Here is an 8,006-nt window from a genome sequence, read left to right as displayed (position 1 = left end):
GTATATATATGTAGGTTGCACCGATAAACATTAGCCATGACTATATTAGCTAATAAATCAAGAAACTTGCGGGTTTTGTATCTACATTTTATTGTTTCTATGAAACAGTTGATACAATCTGTTTACAAAAGAGAAAAAGATACTTGAAGGGTAAATTTCTGTTTTTGACAGCAGGAATCGATATAATTTTAAAAACAAACATTTGTTAGTAGCAGTAGATTATTACATGACAATGAAGTTGGAAACAGCACTTTGTTCTCGACTATATCAAAGGCCGTGGTATGTGCTATACTGTCTTTGAGATGGTGCATATAAAAGATCCCTTGCTACTAATGGAAATACGTAGCAAGTTACCTCTCTAAGACTACGTGTATATGTAAAAATTACCAAATGTTTGACATACAAAAGCCGTTGACTAATAAAATCAATGTGCTCTAGTGGTATCATTAAACAAAACAAAGTTGTTATTGTTTTTGACGACTGGTTAAACCAAAAAAACATGACTTTTGCTAGGTTCAGACTATTAACTGTCACAACAAAGTTGGCCAACTCAACGGTTGCAATGTTGTCCCAACTCCTGACTAGTGCTCTCAGATTAACAAGTAGTCGGTTATAGAAGTTTTATATGACGAGAATCGAGTTGTAAGAGCACTCAAGACTTATGTGTTATAGACTGTTCCAATAAAGTGCACAAATCACCTGTTTACTGACATCTTTCTTTTAATTTCAAGAGTAAACACCACCTTGTACATCAATGAGAGCCAAAACAAGTAAATGCTAAATTAGGTAGACTATCATTAAATAGATATTTACAAAATATATACTTATCTGTTTAATATTTAAGAAATAATCAACGAAAATAATTTTTATTCTATTTCCGACACTACTTAGCAACTGGACAGTCGTAGAAGTCGAGAGATTGGCTTGTTGGCCAACTCTGTCAGTTGTGTTTTATTGAAATAAAAGATGCACATACAAGTACTACTGATGCACTGAGAATTGTGATATAAAATAAAGGTTTTTATGTGCCAGATGATTCTCTTTAGTATAATACAAATAATAGGAATGGTGAATTTATAACAACAAATTTGTGACATGGTCAGACTGTATTTTGTGGTAATTTATTCATGGGTTACCAGACATTGCTTACTCCGATACCCGATGTGTCTCAATTGTGTTAATCTGAACTACTATTTGATAAACGTAGGAAAACTTTATTGATGGAGAAGAATTTAGTTACTTCCCAAAAGAGAAAACTAAATAACTGTAATTATTTATAATAGTTATTTAATTTTCTTTTTTGAAAATCTATATTAGTATTTAATTTAATTTCAGTAAAGATTGAATCTGGTAGTGTATGTTTGATTGAATGAGTTTGTTTACATACATGTTTATATGTAGACGTGTTTCTATGAAGATGTGGGGGAGGTGGGGAATATTGTTAAAATGTAATAAAGATGTGGGGAATATTGTTAAAATGTAATAAAACATGCTGGAATACATTAATTGGGATATGTTTTTATGATGTACATGTATGTATAAAAAGTATATTATTTTTTTATTTGTTTTGTTGTTAAAATATAATAAAATATACTGAATTCCATTGAAATCATACCAGTTAGTTTTGAAGTTGTAAAAAGATAATACATGAGTGGCCGTTGGATACCACTTATTATCACAATGAGTTGTTTTAGAATGTATCTAATGAGTTTGAGATAAATGGTATCTAACGGACACGAATATATTATTCTATTTGTTACATATCCTCAAAAACCAGGGTTTAAGCAAATTTTAACATCTTTTTCGACTAAGTTATTTTCAGCCATCACAATGTAATCGATTTCCATCGTGTAGTTTTTCATTGGATGTATGGCAGTGGTAACCTGGTCATCATATGTCTTGAAATTGTTAGCACACGTACATGTGTAAACAACCATGTGTTATAAAAAATAACACATGGTGTTCTCACCAATAGGTGTGTAAGAAAAAGGATATATATACATGAATGAGAATAAATAATATAATATTTAACTGACTTCGTATAACTGGATGTATTCTGGTAGCGCAGTAAATAACTACAAAAATCTATACAACATTTATTGTTAGTGTGTGTTTTATAGCAACCACACATGCGATAGCAATTAACAACTGAAAATTAGGTGATGAGTTTTTAATTGAGTTCAGTATATATTAAGACTTGTTCTTATGAACACTCATATATTGAGACAAAAGTTGTTTACTGAGGGATCAAAATGTAATAATTCATGTTGGGACATGTTCTGAAAAAAATAAAATTATGTAAAAAAAATAAAAATGGTTAAACATGACATTGTATGGGTGAGAAATATTGGGATGGAACAAGATTGCATGTATATATATATTTTTTAATTAAATAAATAATAAACCACCTGTTGAAGTGCATCACAATATATTGTTATGAGCATGCTTATATGTGAGCTTGTTCCTGTCAACACGTTGGACACGAGGCAGCATAACCTAGTTTGGCGCGATTTAGTTCAGTCGGTAAAGCACTCACCTGACATTCTTGGGTCTAGAGATCAAATCCCCTTGTTGGACCCATCCTCTGATTGAGTTTTTCCTCATCTCAGCCCGTGCTCCACAACTGGTATATCAAATGATGTGGTATGTGATGTCCTGTAGGAGAGTACATATAAAAACCTTTTGCTGCTAATGGGGAAAAATGTTGCATGTTTCCCCTGACTGTTACAATTATCAGTTATTTGACATTCTATAGCCAGCCTCAAGTCCAAAGGCTTAACCACCACACCATTAAAATACAGATGATATTATGTAATGTTTCATGCTTTCATTTCAAATAAAGGCTAGTTTAGTTTTATAAAAAAAATATAAAAATTATTAAAATTCTTGAAGTAAAAAATCTTTTCAGCTAAATGAAAAGGTGTGTGTGGGGGGGGGGGGGGGATGACCAACAATTATCTCCCTTCATTAGATTATCACACTTGATGTAACGTAGGGAGGGGAAAAACCGCTCGCTTGATGCACGGTCGGTCTAGGATCAATCCCCGTCGGTGGGCCTATCGGGCTATTTCTCACTCTAGCCAGTGGACCACGACTGGTATATCAAAGGCCACGGTATGTGCTATCCTGTCTATGGGATGGTGCATATAAAAGATCCCTTGTTGCTAATGGAAATACGTAGCGGGTTTCATTTCTATGACTCAAAAGGACCATATGTTTGACATCCAATAGCCGATGATTAATAAATCAATGTGCTCTAGTGGTGTCGTTAAACAAAACAAACTGGGCTTTTTTTCTATTTAACGTGTGCAATATTCACCGTCTGCTGTTGTGTAGTGTTCATACTGACAGTGATCAAGAATGAGATCACGTATGAATAAATACGTTATCCATGTTTTCAAATAAAGTGTGCAATGTTTAGTGTAGCTTTGCAGCACTTACATGAAAGCAAACGTAGGAACAACTTGTTAATCATTATTCGGACTGGGTTTCATAATTCCTCGGAGGAAACTTGATACATTTTTTTTTTTCATTAGCGGCAAGGGGAATCTTTTATATAAATTTTCCCACTGACAGGACAAAACATGCATTGCTTGATACATCAGTTGTGTGCCACTGGCTGGGACAGGAAACCAATGCCATGATGGATCTTCTAAAGGGCTTTCATCATGTCACCTCGGGTTGGCATTTAACAACTGAGCTAGTGTAGATTCCTGTAATAATGTAATGGCAGATCCACAACAGAACATATATTTGGCACAAAAAGGTTCACGACCAGGGCCCCGTTCCACGAAGCGATCTTAGTGCTACGATCAGGGCCCCTACGTTCACGACCAGGGCCCCATTCCACGAAGCGATCTTAGGGCTAAGATCGCTTAGTGGAACGGGGCCCAGAACCCAATTTCACAAAACATAGTAAGCCTAGCTAGTTTTGCATGTAAACGAAAATCTACGACAAAACCACAGTTCGTATTACTATTGTAGTACAACGAATATAGTTATAAAAATATACATAATTTATTTCATTTCGTCCTTAAAATGCACCATCTTCCGTAATGATGACATTTTCTGCGTGAAATAGATGCCAAACATGTGAATGTTTGCCCAGTATAACTGCTAGTCGCAGATGTAAATTTACGATGTTTTGTGAAATTGGCTCCAGTTTTATTTGACAGTGAGGGCATGTTTTGCGGGCATCTGAAAATTGCAAGAGCGATACTTTCGTTCGTGCAATCCATTTTCGTTCACATATTGAATTTAGGACATATTTATACATGGTCATGATGGGTTACCTAAAAACAAAATGGGTTACCTGAATTTGTTTTTGTGTAATCCATAAATGGTTTCTGCAGATTTTTAATTCTAAGAGGCCTGTGTTTGCAGGAATTTATCCAAGATGGGGGCTGGACTAGACGGGTGGGTGAGGTGGGGGGTGGAGAGACACCCGATACCCTGGAAAATACCCACCCCCTGCACTCACACACTCTGTGGTATGTTGACAGGGTTTTGATTTACAGGGTTCCAATCGCTAGGTCATAATATCCACACGTATACATGCCTGTGTGACAGGATTTTGATAGTTTTTTTCATAATTTCAGAAAAAATATTATTAATACTGTTATTTTAACTCTTATTGTTTCAGTTTAAAACCACAAGGTGTACACTTAAGCAAAGAAAGCTATTTTGTTGTTAATCTTGCTAACCGGGACTATATTTTACTTTTTCTCCTCTTTTCTTTTTTACTTTTTTTTCTTTTTGACAAATGGGAGTGTAACTCACTAGTAGTTATTTAAAAAATACTATTAATTTTTAAAATCTGTGTAATTGAAAATGTTGGCCATTGTTAAATGTTACACGCAACATTTTATATGATTCTTCAGATTTCAGTTTGTGCATCTTGTTGAAATCAAAATTTGAAATAATTCAATCTGTTTTATTGAATAAACATGGTATTTATAAATATGAAATAAGTTTGTTGATTTTGTCGGGAACAATGTGATTTTATTTCCTGGGCCAGGCATGCATTCTTCAGTAGCATACATCAATTAGCCTGGTACAACACATTATCATTCTTCAGTAGCATACACCAACTAGCCTAGTACAACACAGTATTATTCTTCAGTAGCATACACCAACTAGCCTAGTACAACACAGTATTATTCTTCAGTAGCATACACCAACTAGCCTAGTACAACACTATTATTCTTCAGTAGCATACACCAATTAGCCTAGTACAACAGTATTATTCTTTAGTAGCATACACCAATTAGCCTAGTACAACACAGTATTATTCTTCAGTAGCATACACCAACTAGCCTAGTACAACACAGTATTATTCTTCAGTAGCATACACCAACTAGCCTAGTACAACACAGTATTATTCTTCAGTAGCATACACCAACTAGCCTAGTACAACACCGTATTATTCTTCAGGCGGACCGTAGCTCAGTGGTAAAGTGCTTGCCTGATGCAGTCTGTCTGAGATAGATCTCCATTGGGCTATTTCTCGTTCCAGCCAGTGCACCACGACTTGTATATCAAAGGCTGTGGTATGTGCCATCATGCCTGTGGGATGGTGCATATAAAAGATCCATTGCTATTGATGGAAAAATATAGTGGGTTTTCTTTGTAAGACTATATATGTCAAAATTACCAAATGTTTGACATCCAATAGCCGATGATTAACAAATCAATGTGCTCTAGTGGTGTCGTTAAACAAAACAAACTTTATAAGGATCGATGTAGCTTGGTGATAGAATGCTCGCTTTTTGTACAGGGGGTCCCAAGATCAATCCACATTAAATCCATTTTTTTTTTTTGTGGTTGATTACAGATCAAGTTTGACTTCCATGGCAATTTGCCCATATTTCGGAGTTATGACCTTTAACTTGAAAATGTGTTTTTCAAACACTTCTTTTGCAATGTCTGAACACATTGAGATGAAATTTTGTATATAGCTTTATCATGTACTGTTACAGATGAAGTTTTAACTTTCATGGCAATTTACCCATTTTCATTACCATTTACAGGTACATGTAACTTGGATATATGCAAATTAGTTGGGTCAAGTAGGGGATTACATGTACTTTAGCAGGACTCTTAAGGGCAGGATGTAGCCTAGTGGTAAAAGCACTCGCTCGATGCGCGGTTGGTTTGGGATCGATTCCCATCAGTGAACCCATTGGGCCATTTCTCGTTCCAGCCAGTGCACCACGACCGGTATATCAAAGGCCGTGGTATGTGCTACCCTGTGTGGGATGGTGCATATAAAAGATCCTTTGCTGCTAATCAGAAAGAGTAGCCCATTGTGTGGCGACAGCGGGTTTCCTCTCTCATGATCTCAGTGGTCCTTAATCATATGTCCGATGCCATATAACCATAATTAAAATGTGTCGAGTGTGTCATTAAATAAAACATTCCTTCTTTCAGTACTCTTAATATAAAAGATTTTCCATAACTGGTATTCTCACCCTTAGGTCTTAAATACGACTGCTTAGCCATTACACTATTACATACACATTCAGTAATATATGGTATATTCTACATGCCGAATAATAAAGTTAAAGTTTGTTTTGTTGAATGACACCTCTAGAGAACAATGATTTATTAATCATCGGCTATTGGATGTGAAACATTTAGTAATTTTTACATATAGTCTTAGAGAGGAAGCCCGCTCCATTTTTTTCATTAGTAGAAAGGGATCTTTTATATGTATCATCCCAGACAAGGATAGCACATACAACGGCGTTTTAAATACCAGTCATGGTGTACCGACTAGAATGAGAAATAGCCCAATGGGCCCACCGACGGGGATCGACCCTAAACCGACCACGCATTAAGCAAGCACTTTACCTCTGGGCTACATCCTGCCCCAAATATTCTTATAGCCATTTTGACTACTGTAACAGTTATAAATTTGCATAATTGAACAGAAAACAATTCCTTACTTCATGTTTATTTGCAAAACCTGCATATACATATCAGATACAAAATATAAATAATACTGTAGCAACGCATACTGAGTATAACATAAAGACTGCAATCTTGACCATTAATTCTTATACGTTACATAGATGTCGGAAGATGCTAGACACCGGAGGTGGCGGTAGGTAGTTACACATATACATGTTAAATGCACTGTATATGAATTAATCTTTAAAGGCACAAACCCAAGTTTCAGGCCGTGAAAATGGACACTAAGTTTTTGTTTAATCTACAAACCTGCAACACACATTTGGATGTGGTTATAACAGAGAGAAGCAAAAGTCTGATCTTTAAGCAGGAAAATATCGTCTAAAAATAATTTGAGTTTGTCTCGATAACCATAACTTCTCAGACGAATGGTCGTTTTTAGAATTATGAAACATAAATTTTGGGGTATTGCAAAAACCTAGATGACCAGAACCACTACAGGTGTATGAAAATTAATATTATAAATAATAAAATGTGAGTACCTCTAATTTAAATGATCAAAAACGGCTTTATATGCATGCTTGCGGCAAAGTTGTCGCAAGGTAGTTACAACCTTGTTACAAGGTGCTATTTGCAAGCTAACATTTAGCTCGCGTAAGGTAGTCAGTAATTCTGCAAGCTTCCCGCAAGCATATTTTCATTTTGCAAGCTTAAATAATTACTGCATGCTTGCTGCATGCATATCTTCAACTCACTAGCTTCCCGCAAGCATGTTTTCATTTTGCAAGCTTGCTGCATGCTTGAGCAAGCTTGCTGCAAGGTATTCACAAGCGTGTGGCAAGCTTGCTACAACCTAGTTGCAAGCATGCAAGAAAAGCTTGCAACAAGCTAGTCACATGGTTGTAAAAAGGTTCCAAATACTAGCTCAAAACGCGGTAGTTACGCGGTTGTCGCAAGGTTGTTACAAGGTTGTTACCAGCTATTTAATAAGCTTGCAATTTTTGTTTGGATAATGTTTAAAAACTCGGGTCTGTCCCTTTAAACTAGAGAGGCCAACAACTAATCTGGCCACATCAACTTCAGAGCTACATATA

General features: G+C 35.7%; 1 long non-coding RNA gene across 1 annotated transcript; it reads left to right on the top strand.

Annotated features, from left to right (window-relative positions):
- The first annotated feature begins 3,167 nt into the window (after nucleotides 1-3,167).
- On the top strand, nucleotides 3,168-4,962 carry LOC121367732. Its single transcript, XR_005957428.1, has 2 exons — nucleotides 3,168-3,803; nucleotides 3,864-4,962. It is a non-coding gene; the product is annotated as an uncharacterized LOC121367732 (long non-coding RNA).
- Nucleotides 4,963-8,006: the final 3,044 nt, after the last annotated feature.

The sequence above is a fragment of the Gigantopelta aegis genome, chromosome 1 (assembly GCF_016097555.1).
Source record: "Gigantopelta aegis isolate Gae_Host chromosome 1, Gae_host_genome, whole genome shotgun sequence".
Taxonomy (NCBI): Eukaryota; Metazoa; Mollusca; class Gastropoda; order Neomphalida; family Peltospiridae; genus Gigantopelta; species Gigantopelta aegis.
Note: the sequence above shows the minus strand (reverse complement) of the source record. Positions and strands in the feature narration are given on the sequence as shown.